Source organism: Dasypus novemcinctus, chromosome 4 (assembly GCF_030445035.2).
Source record: "Dasypus novemcinctus isolate mDasNov1 chromosome 4, mDasNov1.1.hap2, whole genome shotgun sequence".
NCBI classification, from domain to species: Eukaryota; Metazoa; Chordata; class Mammalia; order Cingulata; family Dasypodidae; genus Dasypus; species Dasypus novemcinctus.
In genome coordinates this window covers 130,100,095-130,124,446 of record NC_080676.1, presented here as the reverse complement: position 1 = coordinate 130,124,446, position 24,352 = coordinate 130,100,095, and the positions used below count along the sequence as shown (strand labels likewise).

Here is a 24,352-nt window from a genome sequence, read left to right as displayed (position 1 = left end):
GGACTTTGACGTTGTCCTAAATGATATTGCAGGGTCAGATGCTGGACTTTATATATCCTGCCATAACCCACTGAAAGTACGGGGGGAGAGTGTGAACTACAGGGTAAATTATTATGTGCTTTCATGATAAAGTCCTTTGAAGCATGAAAGTTTTAAGCTTATTTGAGGTCCCATTTATCTATTTTTTCTTTTGTTGCTTGTGCTTTCAGTGTAAAGCCTAAGGAACCATGGCCTAACGTGTTCCTGAGGATGTTCCCTTATGTTTTCTTCTAGGAGAATGATAGTTTTGATTCTATTTTTAACAGTTCTTCCTACTATTTTTATGTTTCCATCCATCCATCCAATAAATGGTTTTATTGAATGTCTGTAGATATAATAAACGACAAATAGTACTATATAATATTCAACATTTTTTCTTGAACAGTGCATTTGCTTTACTGGACTTTACAATCTAAAACTATAAATTTTCTTTGGTTACTTTAATTTTTAATAACAGTAAAATTGAAGAAAGCAAATGCAAATCTCAATGACCTATATAAGAAAGTTTTCAAAACCTATTCATGGAATATTTTACTGCCCTGTAGTTAAAAAAAACATTTTAAAAATGGAAGGGCTTTCACTTACATTCTGTTCCAATTTCATTCAGAGTTGTACCTTATAAACTGATTTTGGGTATACAGGTCAGTGTGTGATATGCACAGTAAACCAATATTGATATATGAGCAATAAAAACTTATTGACTGTGGTATTAGCTGATATTTCAAATTTTAAAATCTCCACTGGTAATACCTTTAGGGCTTCTTCAAGAAATGCAGTAAAGAAATTATCTACTGCAATACAATGACATATATTTAAAAGAAAAAAAAATTCCACATAACAGCAAGATAAAGTATAATTTAAGAAAATAACCGAGCTCTAGGTTAGTGTCAAGATGGAATTCTGAATTAAAGCCACCACTGCAAGTATTCAAAGGGAAATAATGTGTTGGCTATGAACAGGATATTTGAAAACAATAGGAAGATAGGATCTTAGACTATGATTTCTTGTTGAGATTCATTTTCTACAAATATATTACTGCATGTGCACTGTTCAGCCTATATGAACTGTGCTTGTAAATCTTAAGTTCATAGTGTTACAGATAAAAAGGAATCCATAAAATATTTCTCCTCTATCTTTTTAATAAAAGGCATACATTATCCTCATAAGACAAGGCTGTTTTCAGATTTCGTTGTTTACATAACACATACAAATACAAGCCATGACAAAGCTTCTTATGAAGTAACTTGGCAATTCATCTTATTGTTTTCCTTTTCTGTATCTATATGAAAATTAAGTTTCATCTGTTACATCTAGGCAATTTCTAGCCTTTCGATCTATGTTACTTGGACATAGATTCTAAAGTTAAGAAAAGTATTTCTATGTTTCAGTTTGCATCTTACCTTGGAAATGATAGTTACATTCACTCAGTAGCTTATTGTTTTCAGTATTCTACTCTGAAGGCAAATTACAGTCATTCTTCACTAAAGCTCAAATGTCTCTTTTAAAGTTAGCAACTCTCCATTGGCTATGGGTCTAAAATAATAACTAATTTGAAAAAGAAGACTCTTTAATTTTAAAGGTGATATTAATTTATTTAGGTCATATCCTAATAACTTAACAACTACAATTTGCTTATGTTGAAAATATTCAAGTGAGACCCCTTTACCCCAAATCACTGGATTCATTCAAGTCCAGAAAATGTCATTATAATATCTTCTTTGTTTTTAATATAGTAATTTTGCTGTTTTACCCCTTCAAAATACTCTGAAATTATGATCATTTTGTTAATATGACATGTTTATATCATCTATCTATATCTATCTATCTCTTTATTGAACTATTATGCATGCACATGTTTGAATATATATTTTGAAACTGATTAATTATAATTTTTGTATTTTATGATTTTAAATGAAGGAAAACGATAAGATTTATGTTGAAGATAGAATTTCCATTTCCTAATGCAAGGTAATGCTAGCTGTAATTTCTGCTACTAAACTAGACACTTCATCCAAGTTGAAGCTCATTAACTATCTGTTACTCTTGGTTATGTTAGTCTATGTATGTTGAATAACTAACCCTGAATCCTGAAGTCATATTGCTAGCCTACTTTGTTCCTTTTTTATTCTATTCTCTTTTCTTGACTTTCTATTCTTCTGCAAGTCCATCATTGAAGTCCATAGTCATAGTCCTTTCTGTCTGTCCTCCTCTCTAAATGATTATCATCTACTTTTGAAAGAATTCTTGTCTTGCGCCTCCTTTTCTTCCAACTTCTTCCGCATGATACTACTAAATTAATGGATTAACCACATATCACACTTGAATTAAAACTTCTCAGAACAATATGCCTTATTTAATATGTGACATTGAAAATCTATGCTCTAAAACCTGCCAAATAATACAGGCAGTGATGTCTACCTAGTAAATAAGACATGGTAGTTTTAGTTATCCTGTTAGCAAGAACCATTTAGACAAAATATATGGATAATGAAATATTAATTGAATTCAGTTAGATAAACTATGTGAGGTCTTTAGCATAGTGCCTAGCAAATAGCAAACATTTGGTTAATATTATTGTAGTATTATACCTCTTATAACATTAAATTATCATTAACAAATTCTTGTGTGTTAATTCAGTTTTAGAGTCTAATTATTATTGATGCAGCAATTGTTTCTGAATAATTAAACAGGATAGCATAAATCTGCCATATATTTCAACTCACAACACCTGCCAAATCCAGTTGATTAATCACAGTTCCCTACTCTGTTTTGTTTAAAATGGTTTTGAGACAGTCTGGATAAGAGTGTTATGGAATAGTCTAGTAATGTCTGCAATGTACAAAGAAGATAAGCATTCCACATATATATGTCTATAGAAACATTGTTTATTTAAAAGAGAATAAAATACTAGATTTATACAATGTATATACAGTCTGAAACAAATTGATCTATCCATTTTTATCACAATTAGAAATTTCATAATATTTTCTTTCATGCTTTTGTTTCTTTCCTTTTTTTTTTTTTTACTATTTATTGTAAAATAATTTCAAACTTCAGGACAGTTGCAAAAGTAATACAAACCACCATACGAAGAACTCCAACATACCCCTGTAACCCAGATACCTAGTTCCACCAATTTAAACATTTTGCCACCTTTATCATATCATTCTATCATCTCTCTCTCTATCATCTATCTTCTGAGCATTTGGGAGCAGGTTGTACATATCATACTCTTTGAACATTTAATGCTTCTAGGTACATGGGTATTCACTTATGTAATCAACTTAAGTGCAGTTTTCAGGTTCAAGAAATTTAACATTGATATAAAGCTTACATTAAACAATCCAATTTTTTCTTGTCTCAAATGTCATTTTGAGCCTTTTCTCCTCCATTCATTGATTCCATCCAGTATATCTATTGAATTTAATTGTCAATATTTATTTTTTATATTGCATAAAAATAGATAAAATATAAATATTCCCATCCCTAATCCTTCCCAACCATACATTGAGTGGGATTAATCACAATCACAATATTGCAGTAACCAAACCAAATAACCAAATTATAAGAATTTGCCCTTCACCCAAATCAGAAACCTACACTAATTTTGTGTTAACTCCCCATTGTACCTGCCTCACACCCCTGGGTATCTTGTAATCTAATTTTGGTCACTCTGAGTTTTCATATTCTCTGATAAAGTTTGTGGAACTTAAATTTAACATTCCAAATCTGTAGCAATATCACTTGCTTTGACATTAACTTAACTTCAATGTTTACACTGATTATTCCCATATCTCTCCCTCCCCTAACCTTTATGTAGTTGTTGTCACAAATTACATGTTTTTACATTGAGTACAAAACCACTGATGATCACCATATTTGCATATTTGACTTTTAGATCCTGTAAGAAGTAAAAAGTGGAGTTACAAATCGAAAATACAATAGTGCCAGTATTTACATTTGCCCTTGTCATTATCTTTACCAGAGATCTCTATTTCTTCATGTGGCTTCAGGTAATTGTCTAGTGTCCTTTCCTTTCAACCTGCAGAACTCCCTTTAGCGTTTCTAATAGGGCTGGTCTACTGGTGATGAACTCCCTCAGTTTTTTAATCTGGCAATGTCTTAATCCCTCCCTCATTTCTGAAAGACAGTATTGTCAGATATATAATTCTTGGTCAGCAATTTTTTTTTCTTTCAGCACTTTCACTACAGCTTCTCCCTGCTTTCTTGCTGCCATGGTATCTGATAAGAAGTTGACACTTAATCTTACTGAAAATCACTTCTGTGTGAGATGCTACTACTTCTCTTTTGCAGCTTCCAGAATTCTCTCTTAACTTTTGCATTCAACAGTTTTCTTATATATGACATGACATGGTGTGAGTTATTTGTGTTCATACTCTTTGGATTTTTTTTAAGCATCTTGAGTGTGTATGTATTTTGTTAAATTTTGGAAGCTTTTAGCCATTGTTTCTTTGAATATCTTAGCTGTTCCTTCTCTCTTCTTTTTTTGGGTTTCTCACAATGTGTATATTGGTACATCTTATGGAGTTCCTCAGTTCTTTAGGATCTTTTCAGTTTTCTCATCATTCTTTCTTCTTTTTGCTCCTCATACTGGACGATTTCACTTATCTTATCTTTAAGTTCTCAAATTCTTTCTCCTACCAGCTCCAATCATCTGTTCAGCCCCTCTGAGGAATTTTTACTTTCTTTTACTGTTGTATTCAACTCTCTTTGTTCCTTTTCAAAATTTCCAACTTCCTATTGATAATCTCTGCATTCATATATGGTTGTATTGATTTCCTTTAGTCCTTTGTTCATGTTTTCCTTTGGCTCTTTGAGCATGTTTAGGACTAGTTTTTAAAATCTTTGTCTGGAATGTTCCAGGTCTGATCCTCCTCATTTATGGTTTCTTTTGCTTCGATCTTCTCCTTTACCTGGGCCATTACTTCCTGTTTCTTTGTATATTTTTTAATTTTTTAGTGAAATTGGGGCATTTTGATATTTAATGTGATATCACTGGAATTTAGACTCTGAGGTGTCTGTTTCTTATGCTTGTATTCAGCTAGTATTATGACAGAACCTTCTTTGCATGCCAGGAGTGAATAAAAAAAAAAAACACAAAATAATGGAAATCACCTTTCTTTCAAAGTCTTTGCTGATTGACCAGATTAAGTGTTCTTCCTTCAGAATTTATGCATAAAAAGAATTTAGGGAATGTCTCCAGTCCAAAGTGTAGGAGCCTCTCTGTTCCTTTCTGCACATGCATCTTGTCTTGGGCATGCATATTTGGCCCCAAGAATTCCCCATTTACTCAAATAGAAATGTCCCCTCTTACTTAGGAAACAGTTTCCTCATAAATCTAGGACACTGCACTGTATGTCCTGTAGGCAGCAATTCCTTGCTTCAGGTAGTCACCTGACTGCTTTCCCACAGCATTTCTAAAGGACCTATGTGTGTGACTTTTTGAATGCAGGGTAAGTTCTGGGACAGCAAGTCCCTCAAGCCACCACCATGGAGATTGGGCCAGACATATATGTTCCCAGTGTGTGCCTGGAGTTACTCTACTCTCCTTAGAACTGGGACCAGGGGCCCACACTGGGGATGTACTGACTCAGTTCCAAGTCTATGAAGGATGAGGGAGGGGTAAAGAGAGGTGACAGTCAGAGTGACTGCTTATAAGTAGCCCCTTTCTTGGTTCAGGGCTTCCCCTGTTGATGCAGTCCTTTAATTCTTTTCTGGAGCTTTGGGAAAGATGTTTCTGCCAATTCTTACTGGTTGTTTAAAGTATTTGTATAGGAATGGGGCCCTAAATCATCTCTCTTTGCCATTTTGGTTAGGGCAGACTACTTTCTCTTTTTAACAGATGGCTAGAAACATTCATTGAAAGAAAGATAATAATAAAAATATTGAAGATAAGTACTCCTTGAAAACTAAAACAAAAATATTGCAAGTCTGTTATAAAATATAGGATCTGTAATAAGATCAGTAAACTCCAAGTTTACTTTCCCATGATTAAATAATCTTTAAGCACCGTAAATAGGTAAGTAAAAATGTATATTCAAGCACTCTTATTCAGGGCTAATTTTATTAGATATTTTATTAACAATATTATTAAAGTTTTTTTCTAAATGGCAGTAGACTTATTGAATAAGGTTTTTCTTTTCTGAATAAATTTATTCCTAATTATCAAGGATATCCTTGGCATTAATAATGCAAATCTTAATTACAAGTTAGAAAATTGATGTACACTTTTGGCAACATTATTGGAATGAGTTCCTATGAAGTAGAATTATTTGGATAATTATCTCTTGGGTATCGTGAGCTTTGATTTAATTGTTTGCAGCTTTTTCTATTGCTCTGTGCTGTGGCTTAGAACTTAGTGTTCATGAAGAGTGAATAGTGAACTTGAAAATCTCATGAATTAAGCAGCTGAGATACCTGCTAAATGATTTGGTTTAGAAGAGATAGAATCAACATTAATAACTCCATAAATAAATTCCTATTAATTTGCTATGCATATTGCTTCTTTAGTTCGTTATTTAAAAGAAATGGGAAGCATGCCTGAGTATACACTGCACTAATTTTAAGCCAACTAATAAAACATTAGCTTTCTTTGTACATTTTACTACAAAAGGATTACTTATCATTTCAGAGATTGAGTAGTCCCTCGAAAAGTATTAAATGCAACATCAAGTGCCAGTTTTCTCTTATCATAAAACAAAAGGAGCAATATTCATTTTATATTTTATAGAAGATATCCATGTTTCTAGTACCAGAACATTTCATTAAAATGTATGATAATCAGTTACAAAGTGCATCTACAAAGTTGTATTTTTGATATATGTGGGGATAATAATCACTTCAAATGAATTGAATTTTTATGGCCTTCATGTAAATTTGTCTTGTTTGAAGAAGGCAGTAGCTTTGTATAATACCAGTACTCCCACCCAACTTCTTGCTAAATTACCTAGAAAAATTGTGGGATTTTTGCTGAATTAAGTTTAATAGAGAAATGGGGATTGGCTAAATCGGACATTTTTTGGTATCTAAATTTGGATTTGTACTTGTAAGTGTTATTATGAAGCTCCTTGTGCTGACAACTTAAGGGAGGGACCTGTCAAGTGTCAAACAGGTGACAGCTATTATTCTACACACACAGTAAAATCCAGTGGTTCCCAGATCTTGCTGTGTATTGGAATCACCAGGGGAACTTGTTAGAAATATAGATACCTTGGCTCCATCCTAGGATCTATTGAATGAGAATTTCTAGGCTCATAACCCAAGGACCTTTGCTTTTTACACAGCCCAAGGAGTAAGTTCTTCATTAGAGGAGAGTATCCCCATGTTATAAATAAAGAATCATGCTTAGGAATAACTGGGAAACTATTTTTCATATTTGTATAAATGAAGTCCATTATAGAAAATTTGAAAATTATGTAATATATGATATCAACAGATATTAAAGCCTAATTATGGTGAATTGAATAATCATTTTGACAGATTTCAGATGATTTTTTAAACTTTTGTAGCTTCTTTGTGAGTTTTGGCTTATTCCTATTTGAGAGGGAGTGTTTATTAGAAATAGGACCCTCTAAAGTAAAATATGTATATTCCTGTCTTGAATGACAATATGGAAAGTTTAGGAGATAGGGATAACGTAGTTGGCCTGGGAAGAGAATAACACAGTAGAAAAATTACCCTGAAACTATACTGCCTACAGACAGAAATGTAGTGAAGTTTGAACCATCTCTGGGTGGATGCAGTTTCTCAGGATCAAACATATTTTTTCGTTGTTGTTTTTCCCTAGAACACGGTGCCAGATTTCATTTGTACTTTTATTATACAACAGGTAAGGGTGAAATTGTGGTGAGATATACCTGGATTTGCTAATAGGGATATGGGTAGGTGAGCGATATATAGGGAAAGCAAAATAGGAAATCAAAGCTATATGTTTGTTTTTATGTTTGACTTAACTAATAATCTATTCAATAAAAAAAGTATTAGATTGTTGGATACAGGAGAATATCAAGATATGTCTCTATCCTCAGGAAAAACAATTTAGTTGATGAGGCAAAACTGATAAACAAAAAATAGTAAATTACACTAAGCCACATTTCATTGCATGGTTATGTGGAATGCAGATGAAAATGGAGTCTTCAAAGGTAAGATAAATCATCAAAGATGGGAGAAGTTGCAAGAATCTCATGGATATTTAAATAAGTAAAATACAAATAGCAGATGGCAAGAGAGAAACTATCCAGATGAGGAGAACTTCATGCAAAAAGATATGGGACTTGAGAATAGTCTGAGTACATTGTATGCTGTGTAGAGAGAGGACTGTCTGTGTGTATGTAAGTAGAAGTGGGTACATATTGTATGGTAAATTTGTCACCCAAATTATGTACTGAAATTATCTTATAAGAATCTCATATCATCAAAGCTATTCTTAAAAATTCATTACCCACAAAGAATATCTTACTGGATTTTTAATATACCATTGCTTTAAAAGCATTTATTTATATAAATATATAATGTATGTAATGATATCCAGCCTATATTTAAGCACATAATGGAGGAGGTTGTTGGTGTGGGAGGAGTGGGGTGGGGGGGTATATGGGAACCTCTTATTTTTTTTAATGTAACTTTTTTTTGTGATGTATATATCTTGAAAAAAATACAATTTACAAAAGTGATGGGTGGGGGGTGGGGAGTGGGGATATGGAAACCTCTTATGTTTTTTATGTTTTTTTATGTTATTTAATGTAACATTCTTTATGATCTATTAACTTTAATTTTAAAAAGTGTAAAAAATTTTTTAAAAAGCACATGGACAAAATAGAATTTTATAACTTGGAAATTATGTCACAGAGAGATATAAAAAAATGAAACAAATTAAGAATAAAAAGTATTTATATTTAAATTTTTATTTGTCTAGGACACATAGATGCACTTGTCTGGAGTAGTAAATAAGATTGTAATTAAAGAAAGGGAATTAAAATAAGTGCCTACTATGTGCCAGATACCTGCCTAGTTACTTTGCAACTGTATCATCTTTTCTTCATGAGCACCTTGAAAGAGGACCACTTTGAGGAAAACATCATTACCTGTATTTTACACATGAGTACAAAAATTAAGTGTCTTGCCTAGTTGAAAAGCTGGGGTTGAAACTAAGGTCTCTAGGAATCCAAATGCCATGTTACTACATCACTTCCCTAGAGCCAAGAAGTGTTCAACATGACATAAGATTTTTAACTGGAAGATTCTGGGGATTTGTGAACAGATTAATGACTTAATGCAAATAATTTTTTATGCACGAAGTGATAAAACCCCATCCTCTAGTAATAAGATAGGTGTGGAAAAGCAGCAAGCCTTTCCAAGGCATAATTGATAGAAACAGAAACAAGCAAACCAGCCCCTATACCTTCATTTTTTAACATTTTCTTGTAGATCAACAGTCTAAATGGCATACATTAGAAACATAACATCAGAAGAAATTTAGAAAAATTAAGATCACCCTATTAAAAAACCATATAATAAGACATCGTTTGGCCTTGACGGAAGAAGTCTAGCTTTTGACCTTGCTCTTTCTGTCAATGACATATTCGTTGCAGTTTTCTTTCTTTTCCCTAATTACTCAGCTCATTGCCAAATATACTCAAATTAGGTCTGTTGATAATAAAATTTTAAATGAACAGTGTGGAGCAATTGGTCCACATTGTCACCATATCACAATCAATGATCGCAAATAGCAATTCTTGAGCAAGAATGAATCCATTTTAATCCATTATTTCCAGGTATGAGAAGTCGATGATTATTAGTACTAAAGAAGCCACTCTTTCTTTACAAAAGATAAACATAGTTTCTGAAGCATTATAGCAGTTCTAAAAGCCCCAGCAACTTGGAACAAACTTTCATTAGCATGCTGCTACTTAATGGGTACTCATGGTACCTTCAGAGTTAACAAGGCATTTGTACTTCAAATATATACTGTAATACTTAAAATTGAATATAAAATTGCATTGAAACACTATCCAAGGTCTTTAGAGACTTGTTGAACTAAGAAATCAGGCGAAATCTCAGTAACTGCTTTAATTTCTGCCACTGTGATAGTAAAATTAATATTTGTAGACTCTCTTCTTCCTCTTTGGTGAGAAACATGAAAGTGTCCCATCTAAAGGGGCTAAATAGCCAAGCTATCTTTGAGTTGTATAAAATGTGAAATGTGAATATAATTAAGCATTTTTTCTCGTCTTCATTTTTCTCATTAACAAGAAGACCTTGACTATGTCATTTAACTTATTCATGTTCATCTGTATATCATTCTGAACATTAAAGGAACAAATGAATTAATAGTTGGAGTTAGATGAGTTAAAAGTGCCTGGAAAAACTTTTCAGTGGTAATATTTCTATAACTTGTTGAGCTGCATTTTTCTGGTTTTCTTTTTTCTCATTTTTTTATTATCTTTTTTTAAAAGATACATAGATCACACAAAATGTTACATTAAAAAATATGAGGTCCCCATGTACCCCACTCCCCTCACACCCTGCTCCCCCCATACCGACAACTTCTCTTATTAGTGCAGTACATTCATTGCATTTGATGAGTACACCTTGGAGCACTGCTACAGAGCATGGATTATAGTCCTCATTGTAGTTTACACTCTTTCCCAGTCCTTTCAGTGGGTTATTACAAGATATATAATGCCCTGCATCTGTCCCTGCACCATCATTGAGGACAACTTCAAGACCTAAAAGTGCCCCAATATCACACCTCTTTCTCCTTCTCCCTGCACTCAGCTATCCCCATGACCACTGTCTCCACATCAATGATATAACTTCTTCCATTGCTAGAGTCATTATAATCTAGGAGAGTACCAGTAAGTCCACCCTAATTGACATTTTATTCCTCCTTCCTGAGGACCCTGGGGTGGCGATGCCCACTCCACCTCTAAATTGAGAGGGGGCTTAGATCTCACATGACTGGTGGATTGGATTCTCCTGCTTTCAGTTGTATGCTCTCTTGGTTCTTTGGTGTGGTGGTTGACCATCCTTGCCTCCTTTTTGGCTAACTTGGGTAAGTTCAATGAACTGAAAAGTATGTGTTGTAACTCTGCTGAAGCTCAGGGCCTAGCTAGCACATGGACTGACCAGAGATTCAAGTCTCTTGAGCATACACCAACCCCAGCACCAACCACAGGTTCAGTAAATGTGACAGAAGAGGCATGTGTAGAGAAGTCACATCTGAGTCCCACTCCATCACGCGTAGGAGCAAAAATTCCAAAGCAGGGCCCACTGGCAAGGTGCTGAACTACAAAGCCATCTGCCATGACTGTAGGACCTGGGTGTCTCCATAGCCCTCAGGAGGACCTCAGGGGTTGTATCTATTTTGGCTGTCTCTGGGATCCTGCTGAGATGTGTGTGTGACCCATTATGACCTCCCTGCTCATTTTGAAGTCTCTTAGCCATATAAAATCATTTGTTTTTACCATTTTCCCCTTTTATTCAAGGTCATTTTCTAGTTGCATCACTAGCTGGTACTTGGTAGTAATCCCTCAGTGCCAGGGAGACTTATCCCCAGGAGTCATGTCCCATACTGGCAGGAAAGTAATGAATTCATATGCTGAGTTTGGCTTAGAGAGCAGTCACATTTGAGCAACATGGAGGCTCTCAGGAGGTAACTCTTAGGTACTCTGCAACTCTAGGCTTAGTTGAAATTTCAAGCCATCAGGCTCATAAGCATAGTCATCAATATCAAGTGTATAGTCTAAAATGTAAACCATAATATAAACAAAAATTTATAAAAGTATATAGTCTAAAATGTAAACCATAATGGAGCCATGGTTAGTAGCTATGTTTCAATATCTGTACATCAGTTGTAGCAAATGTACCATCCACATGTAAAAAGATCATTGCTGGGAAAGGGGAAAAAGAGTTTCATTTGGGTACATGGGAGTCCCCTATATTCTATATATGACTTTATTGTGACCTAAAACTTTTTTGAAGACATAATAATTTTTTTAAAAAAAGGATATAGACACCGAGGAAGAAATGGAAGAGATTGCTTTGCCATTGTACACACAGGGCAACACCTTTTACAGTGATGAAAGGCAAAACATCAGAAAAAATTTTTATGATATTTTTCATTTTGTTAATACCTCAAATTAATTTTCACTTTATTTTCATCTTTCTAAATTATGTATTTTGTTTCTAATCTTTAAACCTATCATTAATATTTCATTTTCCTACTAATTGAATTTGGCAATGTATTAGTCTTCATTTTTTAAGAAGTTTTTGATCACAGAAGGTTTCAATATGGCAGGGGAGGATCATTGATGTCAGGTGTGGGTGCCATTGATGGAGGGTGCATGGGAGGGAGTTTGTCTGGGCATGTATATAGGATATATATATATATGTTTGGCTGTTCGTTGGGTATTGACATAGTGGTAGAGTTTCACACCACAACTGAAGGAGTGCTGAGTTCCCATTGTGGGGAGCTCTGTTGCATTCCCGAATAGCACAGCAGCAATCCCCCAAGTGCAAGGGCAAAGACCAGTGAAGGAGGATGGCCCAGTGATGGGCCCTTGATGCTGATGTTACTTTTTTAATTTTGCAATGAAGTTAACATAAAAAAACTTTTAAAAATATAAAACTCCCAACTGTTCCTATCAACTTAAATAATTAGAGAACGTTAAAGTATACGAATTTGGCAAAAAATAGGTTATTGGTATGAACACCAAAATGTAACTAACTTTAAAAGGAACACTGTACAGAGAAATTGGCTTAGGATGGATTTCTTTTTTATTTTAAAATTGTACAGTGATTTGCAATACTTAGAAATCGAACAATAAATAGGACAGCAAAATATTGAAAGGATACATCAGTACAGATCTGATCATTTTTAAGACAATATAAATCTTGACTTGCCATGTGAATACAACTTATTTATTAAACATTTACATTAACTTTTGCTATTTGTGAAAGTTTAATATACTTATTTGTATTTCCACCATTTTAATTTATGCTACCAATTTCTAAAGTAATTTAAACAATTAAGATTAATCTCTATGATCCCCCAAAAGGAGTCACAGAAAATAAATTTAGAGAAAGGTTTGTCCCTTTGTCTGCCAGTTTGCTACCTCTGTTCAAAGATTTACCCATTGTGAAGGTAAAAGTACACACGGGTGATACTATTGCTACACAATAGTTGTAGTGGTTTGAAACTGTATGCACCCCCAGAAAACCATGTTCTTAAAGCTAATCCATTCCTGTGGGTATAAATCTATTGTAAGTAGTACCTTTTGATGAGGTTACTTTAGTTAAGGGATGACCCAGGATGGATCTTAATCCTTTTACTTGAGTCCTTTGTAAGAGAATGTAATTCAGACAGCAAGAGAAAAAGCCATGGAAGCAAGAAAGCAAAAGCAACAAGCAACAAAATGCAGAAGAGAGTGGAAAAAATAGCAGATTCGTCCATGTGCCTTGCCGTGTGGCAAGAAGCCTGTGATCGCCTGCATTCAGTCTTTGGGAAGAAAACATGACCTTGATGATGCCTCCATTTGGATATTTTTCTCAGTCTCAAAACTGTAAGCCTGTAAGCTAACAAATTACCACTGTTAAAAGCCAGCCCACTTTGTGGAATCTGCTTTCAGCTGATTAGTAAACTCAAACACCAACCATGTATCCTCGTGCTGGATACATGAGAGATTATCCTTCCCCATGTTCTTGAGATTAGGCTATGAGATTTGCTTAGGTCAATAATATGTGAACTGAAATAGTTACTTTTTCTGTGTTCTGCTCCATTCTTTCAGTGGACCGCTGCTACAGGGATCCTGGGAAAATATGTTCCTTTAAGGCTGCAAAGCTCAGCCATCACAGGTGACTAATGAGGTCTTCAGGAACCTTAGCAGATTTTGCAAGAGCAAGAAATGAACCATTATATTTTAAAACACTGAGAATTGGAGAGCACTTGTTGTAGTTAACCTACATTAGCCTAAGTGTACATGGCCTTTGGTGACCATTCTAATTGGAAGATTCTAGACTCTGAGTACACTGAAAACAAGAAGGGTTGTATTTTAAATACCTCCCTACCCTCAGTACCCAGCATATGCCTGGACTACAGAAGGTTATTAGTTAATAGAAAATTTGAGTTAAAGATAATTGTAATACGTACTATAGATGGGCAACCTCTTGAAAGGAACTTTTGAAAAAGTCAATGCAAGTGATAAAAAGTTAAGTAAGGCGCTACGGGATCTTCCCTCACTGGCTGTCCACCCCTCCACTGGGACTGGCTGCCTCATCACTGCCCCAGCCGTGGGAGTTTCTGCACTGGAAGCCAAGAGCATGGAGCTTTCTTCTGGAGCTAAGGCCAGGCTATGGCCCTGGATTCCAGGCGCCCAACTCCAGCCAGCCTGTGTCTGAGTCTCAGAACAGTCCTGTGGTCCACCCCCTTATCTGATGGTGGCTGAGGTCCAGCAGCAGCAGGTGGAGGGGTCCCAGGTGATGGTGGGCATGGCTGTGGTCTTGCCAAAGGAAGAGGTCATCATCAGCGTCTCGAGGAAAGAACAGTTCCTGCATGGTTAAAGAAAGACTACCAACAGTATTGGTCAAGCACATACCATGTGAAGTTTCACCATGTTCATGTATGTCTTCTATCCCAGCAACAAGAAGACTGTCCACAGGTCTAGACAATGGTACAATCTCTGAGTTTCTTTTGTCAGAAGATTACACGATGACTCCTGTGAAAAATTATCAAGCACATCAGAGCAGAGTGACAATGATCCTGTTTGTCCTGGAGTCAGAATAGGTGCTGAGCACAGGACAGGACAAGCACCAGAACTGGCAGCACCTGGGAGGTTATGACACTACTGCTGTGGCTTTGGGTCTGCAGTTTTGACATTGAAACCCAGCACGTGTCTATTGGAAACCACTCAAGTCAAGTAACAATGCTCTGATTGGAGCAAGACAACTGCACCCTGGTCACAATATTCAGAGGACATACAGGTGAGGGGGTGGTTCTCTGTTGGGACCCTGTCCAGCCAGTGTGGTTTTGGGGCAGTTCAGACCTCTGTTACCATGTGGGACATCGGTGGGAGAAAAGAAACAGCCATCCCGCTCCAAGGACACAATCAGGCCCTGTGGTATGCACAGCACAGGTGGCAGCTCATCTCTTGCAGGAGGAATGGTGGTGTGGGATTGTTATCTGGAACATGGACATGGACAGGCAGGAGGTCCACGAATTGTTGAACAGTGAGTGATTCCTGTTGAGAGTGTGATCAGCCTTTCTTCTGGAACTTCAAGCATATAGTAAGAAAATTGGCCTAAGGCAGCACCATTGCCCCAAGTGCAGTCAGGCTGTATGCAGGTATGAGCAGCTCCAAGAGTCCTCCATCCCGCTGATAGGCTTCGAGTTTGAAGGAAGGATCTTGACAGCTGCCAGGAAGCCATCACAAATGAAAAACATGCAGCCCACAGCTACCTTCTATGGCAGGAAATATAACATTGTATATGTGCATTTTGCTGCAATCAGAGGGTGGTAACCAACTTCTGGAACTGACAGTTATTAATTGTGGGATATGACCTTAGTAGTGTCTTAATTACTGAAGATGCAAAGCAGACATGTCGTATGTAAGAGAACAACTGTAGAATCCAGGTGAATTAGCATATCACCTGCACCTACAATGCTGAACTAGTGAATGAATACTTGCAAGAGGATTCTTTCAACTTGTTCATACAATATAAGAGAAAGTTTCCTTTTTTTTTTAACAAATGGTTTACACAATAGCCTGGCTGTGCAACATTGTTTTAAGTATACTGAAAAATCTGTGTGGAGTGTTTAATTTTCATATTTTTCAATACTTCTTTTTACTTGCTGCTTTGGGTTTGGGAAAATGAGGGAAATATCTGTTCAGGGTATTTTGGATTATTATAAAGAAGTTCTTGTATTTTCTTCACTTCAAAAAAAAGTTAAGTAAGAAAAAGAAGTAATAACAAGACAAAAAGAGGTGAACTTATGGAGGGCTTTCTTACAAGTGTCAGGTGTTATTCTAAATGCCAAAACATATTGAATCCTTCCAACAAATTTATGACATAGATATTAATATTATTCTTGTTTTACAGATGAGGAAATAAAATCACATTTTTTATATGCTGGGAATATAAAAACAAAAAATGTACTACCATAAAACTGTTCAAAATTACTAAGAATCTTAATAGAATGGGAAAAAAAAATTCATTGGTTCCAAGGGTACTGGAATTAGAACCAGCTGGTGGAATCTTTTAAAAGTACGAGTTTACACAATGACTAAAAAAAAAAAAAAATAGCTGAATTTGTTATACACTAAAATTCTAGGGAAATTTTCAGAAATGTTTAGATGAATTCCTGGCAGAAGTTCCATACTCTGCTCACTGTGGGGGTAACTTCTGAGTTTTTGAGGTTAATGATAAGAAGATATTTGTTTGAATAAATAAATCCTCTGTTCCCCAAAAGACAGAAAGTACTAATTTGAGTGGACTTAGTCTCTGACCTAACATGAATCTTATGTGCTGAGAACTTTGTTTTTACTTGTGATCTTTTTTATTATTTATCTGTTTTTTACCTAGAATTTTCAAGGACATAGTTATTGAAATTCTTGGCAGGTCGTGAATTTAAATATGCTTTCAGCTGAAGGTGTGCAACGACAGTTTTTCAGTCTCACGTAAGGAGTAGCAAGTGCTGGGTCCATATGTCGATCTTGGCACTGGAGGAATAGGTGATGCCTGAAGACATTTCTGTAATTGTGCATTCAGGTGTGGTAGCTATCTTTCCTTCCTGTTAAAATCACATATCCTTTCCACTTACATCCTTATTAGATCAGTGCATTAGTTTTCTACTGCTGCATGACACACTTAAAGGCTTAACTAACACTATTTTATTATCTTACAGTTCTGTTGGTAAAAAGTCCAGTATTCTCTACCAGACTAAAATCAAAGATGTCCACAGCATGTAACTGTAGGGGAGAATCCATTTCCTGCTCATATGAGTCCTTGGCTTGAGGCTATAGGGACAAGGTCCCTATTTTCTTGTGAGCTATAAGCCAAGACCATTCCCTACTTCTAGAGGTTGCCACATTGTTAGCTCTTGGACAACTTACTGCTCTTCAAAGCCAACAATAGTGGATCAAGGATTCTTGCGGTTACAGTGGGTCTATTTGGATAATTCAGGGTAATCTCTCATCTCAAGGTCCTTCAAATTAAACACATCTTTGATCACATTTGCAAAGTCCTTTTTGCCACATAAGAATGTATTCATAGGTTCCACAGATTAGGAAGTAGACATATTTGAGGTGTTGTAATTCTGCCACTGAGAGTTTGTTTCTTAGATATGCTTCGACTTGGAAGGTTATTTCAGATAGAAGGAGTACCTGAAATGGAAAGATCATTCAGCAATATTTTTAGACAGTGCTTTTTTTTTTTGCTATTTGTGTTGCCAATTAAAGCATTTCCTTATATTCCTTTCTGTACTGGAGGAAATTAGATGATAACAGGGAGTCTCTTTAATTTTTAATATCTGCAAAATCAGTATGTTACAGATATTTGTAGTACTTGAAATTTTAAAGTCTTTCTCTGTATTAAGTGGTCTATTTTTAAAAATCATTGACAAGAAGAGGTATTCATCTTTCTTTACTCCTAGATTCTGAACAATAGAGAAAGATTTCTCAGAGCAGTTGCCAGCCCCCCAAGAGCCTTCAGAAATATGGGACTGTCCCAGGCTAAATTCTTTGAGAAGCTATTCCCAAATAACATGCCCAGAGGCATCTAATATCTCCTTCAATTCCACTCCTTTGCATAGGTGCTTTAACTCCAGGTTATCAATTTAGTTTAAAAACCACAGTCATCAGAAACACAAGAAGAATCTGTACAAAAATCATACCTGCCAGACCAAGTTCTTTATTGTATATTTGTATTGGCCAGCAGATAGATTCCAGGCACCCAGTGATCTCAATGTCTACTAATGTTTAAGAGCCGTATCTTTCCTTTTTATCTGAAATATTTTGAATATTAAGCATGACAAAAGTTTTGCTTTGTGTAAATTTATATACTATTTCATGTTATTATGCATTTCCTAAGTCTTTCATGAGTAATCTTTTGAAAGAGTCGGGCACTTCAGATGAATGACTTGAAATCCAAATGAATCAGAAAGTTTGAGGTGAGGAGATCTCTGGACTAGGAGTTGAAATCTGGAATTAAGTCCTGACTCTGGTGCTAGTTAGATTATAATATGAGATAGTTTATTTTATCTCTCCTGACCTGAAGCAAATGAGCTTCAGATAACATGATCTGCATTTATTGCTTAAATACTCACTTATTGAATGCCTAATCTATACTGCACAAGTGGCAGAGGATGCAGCATCATTCATCAAGATGTTCTCAACCAATTGGGAAAATAACACCCATATAAAGCAATTGGCTACAAAAAAGTAACTGTACACAATCAAATAAAATGTATTATTTTGTCTCTAAATTTGGAGTTTAGAGAAGAATTTAGTGGATTTTGTTACATAGAGGGAAGTAAGTCTTGAATTAGGTCTTAGAAGGTGTGTAGAGTTTGGCTATTTGGGAGTAAAGTAGATAATACAGAAGAATTACACATAGGAAAAAGTAAAAGTAAAACCATGGGTACTGGGGGGAGCAGCTGTGGCTCAAGAAGTTGAATGCCTGTTTCCCACATGGGAGGTTTGGTTCCTGGCACCTCAAAAAAACAAAACAAAAAACAAAACAACAAGCAAACAAGTGAAAAAATCAACTCAGGGGAGCTGATGTGGCTCAGTGGTTGAATGTTGGCTTCCCACATACAAGTTCCTTCGTTCAATCCCCAGCCCTGGTACTTCCAAAACAAACAAACAAACAACAACAACAACGACAAAAACTATGGAGATGGGAAATTATCATCACATACTCTTGAAACAGTAATGTCACTGACCTAACCTGAGATGATGGGTAATTTAGGAATTTTGAATTGCTAAGGTGGGCCAGATAATGTAAGGCATTGCAAACTGAGGTGATTAGGTTGAATCAGATAGGTAGTGGGGAAAAGTATAATTTCTTTATAGTTGCAAAGAGCAACATAGAGTTTTAGGCTGCTACTATTCAGGGTAGACAGATACTCAGAGACTCAGGAAATTAGTTTAGAGACAGTTAAAAAATTGCAGATATGATAGGCTGGAAAATTGATCCTCACAAGACTTAATAATAGAATAAATAGTAGAGATAAAGTTAGGGACAGAATTGAAGATGGCACTAAGACTTCTAATGTAAAAAAAACAAGATAACTGGAAAAATCAGAAGAATATCCAGAACTCGTAGAGTTTGGTTTTGAACTTGCTCAGTCTGCTATGACAATGGATATAAAAGACAAATATTCTGTCGTCATTGAAGAATGATGGAATAATCACATAAGTAATAAGGTGCAATAATCATTGGCATAGAATTAAAACTTGTAACACTTGGTATTCTTCCTAGGGCTTTCTCTTGGGAGGGAAGGGAGTGGAGGGATTTCATCTGAGGATAATGGCAAATGTTAAGGGGAAGAAAAGGGGTAAAAAGTTAGAGACTGATAGTGTTATCGGATTTTGTCTAGGTTCTTGACTAAACTGTAAGAAATGAATTTCAAGAGCAAGCCATGTTGATTAGGCCAGTAATTTATTAAGGAATGAAGGGAAGAAAAATGGGAGAAAATAATAGATAATGGGTCCCAGGTAGAGAGGAAGGGGCTGAAGAGTGATAAAGAGGATTGATTTACAGAATACAGTTTCCCATTATAAATTATAAATCTCCAGGTTTATTTGTGTATTGATCCAGGTGGGGCAAAGAAGGCCAGAATAGGGTAGGATCAGGCACAGGGACAGGGCAAAGGCAAGAGAGAGCAAGAATGGCTTTGCGCTTGCTTTTTAAACCATTAATTATTCCATCCCTTTGCTAATGGCACAGGAGGAGTTCCAGCTGTTTGCTGTTTTGATTGATTACCCTACCCATCATTCCCCTAGCAGGGCCCAATGCTAAGGTCCCTGGAGAATATCCAGGACCTCTCCTGGACACCAGAGGAAATCTCGTTCCAAATGGCAGAAGCTCGTGAGGGTCTTCTAACAGCCATCATGGGGGTATTGATGTCCACGTGGACTTTTTGCCAGGTTCCATATCCATCTATTGATTCGCTACTTAACTAGCCTCCTCCAATATGGTAAAGGTACTTTAGGAGAGTGGTTGCAAAGTCCTCTTTGAGAAGGTGACAACGGAGCACAGATTTGAAATAACGTTAAGGAGTGAGACTTGGGAATATTCCAGGCAGAGGTTACTTAGTGTTTAAAGGCCTTTATATAAAACTAAGCATTGCTTTTTCCAGGAAGATAAGGTCTGTGTGGCTGAGGAATTGAGTATAAGTGATTGGAGATGAAGTCAGAGAAAAAGCCTAAGGCCAGTAAGCTTTTATTGTATGACTTAGTGTTTTACTTAGTATTTGTATGACTTACCATAGATGCATACAATTATAGAATTTATAAAGAAATGTGGTTTAGTTAAATCCCCTTTTTTAGCAGATGAAACTATTGATACTCAGATATTTAAGGGACATACCCATATTTATTCAGTAGTGACTGAATATAGAAGAGATGATAATTAGCCCATTGTTCTTTCTATTACTTAGCAGTCATTCCAACCTGCTTTACTTCTTTACTCATAATCAGCAGACTAGTCACTCCTACATCTAGGTGTTCAAATGATCATTAAGAATTGCAATTGTGAAGGCTTGGAAAGCATGGATTCCCTGGCTCTAATCCTGGAGTTCATATTTTTATATCTTGCTTTCCTTCTTTCCAAATTCTCTTAATGTCAAAAGCAACCTTGAAGAAGAAAGGAATTTGGAGAGGTAGCCAAAGGGAAAGTAGGTAGGGGGTTGAGGAAATCACTTTTTGTTGTTTTCCCAGGTGGCATACATGGACAAGTTATATCTAGAAACTAATCATTCCTTTTGAAAATGATTGCTAGTATATTTCTGTAATACATTGTAGGTTCTTGACATTATTTGTACAGTCATTGTATCTTGCCTTTTCCCCTTAATTACATGTGTTTTCCTTATATTTTATGCCTTTATAAAATGTGTATGAATAAATAGATCCCAGGATCTGGTGTTAAAAATTCTGACACTTCAAAAATTACATATACAAAGTAGTAAAGTATTATATCTTGTTATGAATTTTCATTATTTCACCATTGATTTTATTCACATATCTTTTAGTCCTTTAAGTCATAATTCAGAATATTTTTATACCACAACATTAATTTTCCTTTTTTTTCAATTTAAGAGAATATAAATTATGCTATCAAAATGAATGAGGTTGATGGAATCAACTTTTTTTTTAAATATGCAAAAAAGATTTGCTAGAAACCCACAATTAGGTATCTTATTGAAAATGTTGATGCTTTAGGAACCATTTCTATAATGCCAACTAATGATTGGATAAGATATTTATCCAAAATCAATCTGTACCTAGAGATGCAAACATACATGAGATTGCAGACTTTTCACATTATTGTAGTAGTTTGGAGAGCCCTAAATCTCATTGATTCATACTTCTTTTGTAATTCTTAAAGAGAATGGTCCACATGGAAGAAATTTTAAAAGGGATAGGAAAGGAGGAGAGTATACTTTAGTAGAATTCTTCAAGATGATCCATTTTAACTCCCTCTTTTTCCCATGAGGACACCATCTCAGAGAAAAGTGAATTGCTCAAGGTCACACAAATAAGTAGGAAATCCCAATATCTGTGTTCAGATTCTGAGTCCAATGCTAGTTTCTCAGGTCTTCTACTACTAATACTGTTACTAGTAATCATAGTTTGCATAAATTCGATTTATGTTCCAAAAGTGATTCATGTGAACATACAAAGCTTAAATGTATCTCCCTTTTTCTGGGAGCATGCCAGTTCAATTAGGCATTTGTGCAAATATTCCAATCTGTAATCGCCTTGCATTTTATAGTCAAATTATTCCCTTAAAAAAACATTCATCATGTATCTCATCTGCTTAAAACATTACAATGGCTTTCCATCACTCTTCGATAAAATCCATATTTTCCCCTAGCATACAGAACAACAAATGACTTGCCAAGCTCTTCCTTAGCTCTGTCCATTTGTTTTGAACCATTTTTCCTCTTGCTTTCCATGCCAAAACCATGCTGTGTTTCTTCCTGTTCCTTATACATACCAATTATATTGTTTGCTGTAGGGATTTTGCACTAGTGATTCCTTTTTCCAGGTTCATTTTTCCTCTTCTGACTTTTATTAACATGGTCAATTTGTTCTTGATATTCAAGTCTCAGTTTAAATTTCACCTAGAGAGAATATCCTTTTTCACCTAATCAAATATAGTCTTCCAGTGACCCTCTGATGGCACCCTATACTCGCTAAATCTCTTTTCTTAATTTACATATTGAGGTTTTGTTTTGTTTTAAATACACTCTTTCTCCAAATGAGCATGGGAAAGGGAATCTTTGCTATAATGTTTGTCATTGTATTACCAAAGCTGAGACAAGTGGTGGATAAAAGTTCAATAAAGTATGTTTAATCAAATTTGAATAGTGGAGATGGTATAAAGTTGGAAGAAATGCACAAGTAAATATAGTAAAAGGATGCATCTAACAATTATTGCAAGTCCTTCTAATCAGAGATATGGACGGCAAAAGGAAAAGTGTCAGAATGAGGAAAAACAATTTATTATGACATTATTATGTCAATATATGACAATATATGTGTGAAATGAAATTATATACGAAAGTATGAACCATTAGTCATAATCTTTGTCCTCAGTATTTATCTTATTATTGTTTTCTTATTATTTATAGACATGTACATACATTTTCAACATTTTACAAAGGAGCATATATTACATTTTATACTTGGTAAAGATCCTTTTTAAAAAGAATTCATGATGTAGGATAAATAAACTGATGGAATGTGCAATCACTGTTAGTTTTAAAAGTATAACAAAAGGAATACAATATAAAATACCATAAAATTTTTCTACCTAGTCAATATTTTATTGCAAGCACCAAACCTAGTGGAATCAACATTTTGCTTAGTTCAGGTAGCAATCCCCCCTTGATAAGTTTTCCTCTAGTAATATTTGGAAGGAATTGAAGAATGTGGGCTGAGCTGGCATGGGTAACAAAACGGGGGAAGTTGTGTTTTTGCCTTTAAATTTAGGGACAGAATTTGTTTTAACTGTCTTCATCAGTTGCCTGTTTTTGCTCCAAAGTACTCATAGCTTCCAAAAGATTCAAATCATTTCAGGTCTAAGAAACACCCTGTGGTTTTTGTTCATGAGTAGTGAATAGATTCTCAATAATTTAAATTAGCTTGGTATTAATCTTGCAAAAGTTATCTCATTTAATAAAGTTTTAAACAAAAGACATTTAAGCAAATCTATTCCTTTCAGTAAGAGGAGAAAATCAGAATATAAATGGAAAACCATGTTCCTGCATACATCAATACATTTGTTAAATAAATGTATTTTCAGCTTTTAGTTTATCAGTGACTGAGTAAAGGCAATGGTAAATCAGGGAAAGAAATTTATAAAAAAATGAGGTACAAAGATAAAATTGTTATTAATAACCATTCTCCCTTCATCTTTATAAAAATTAGATCTCAATATTTTTCACTTTGGAATTATTTTAAAACATATGAATATTGTTTGAAGTAAAATTTTGCTAAGGTTTTATTTCCTTCAATTACTAGCCATTCGTGTACTATATTGGTTTTGAATAATATTTAGGAGGTTTCGCATACTCAATATGGATTTTAACCAATAGGATGCAGAAAATTTTAGGTCAAACCCCAGGAATAAATATGTATTGAATAAAAAGAGATTTCTGACATTAAATAAGTTTAGGAAACTAAGTTTGAAACCTACAAGCTTTTTATTTTGTTTTAATTTTTATTTTAGAAATTTTCAGTCTTTGGCTATACAAAAATTTAAACATACACTGAAAATGTGGGCACTTTTAAAGACTCATAGAACCTTATATCCATTTGGTGTTTGAAATGAATGGCATCAAGAGACTAGTGACCAGATGCAACTGAAAAATTATGTCAAATGCTGGCAGCGAGTGATTTCATTAGCATGTTCTTCCTTTAGCTTCCACATCTCCTAGCAGAATGCCTTTAGTTTAGAAATGGCATCTTGGAAAGAGGCTCTACAGAGATAATGCTTTTCCTAAAAATGGCTCATAGGGAAGCGGCTGTGGCTCAATCAGTTGGGCTCCCATCTGCCATATGGGAGGCCC

The 24,352-nt window shown here is 35.1% G+C and overlaps 1 protein-coding gene and 1 pseudogene across 7 annotated transcripts in view; both read left to right on the top strand.

Annotated features, from left to right (window-relative positions):
* ROBO2 (roundabout guidance receptor 2) overlaps window positions 1-24,352 on the top strand; it is a 1,471,152-nt gene that overhangs the window by 84,694 nt on the left and 1,362,106 nt on the right. The window lies entirely within an intron of this gene.
* On the top strand, window positions 14,494-15,632 carry LOC139438800 (WD repeat and FYVE domain-containing protein 2 pseudogene; annotated as a pseudogene).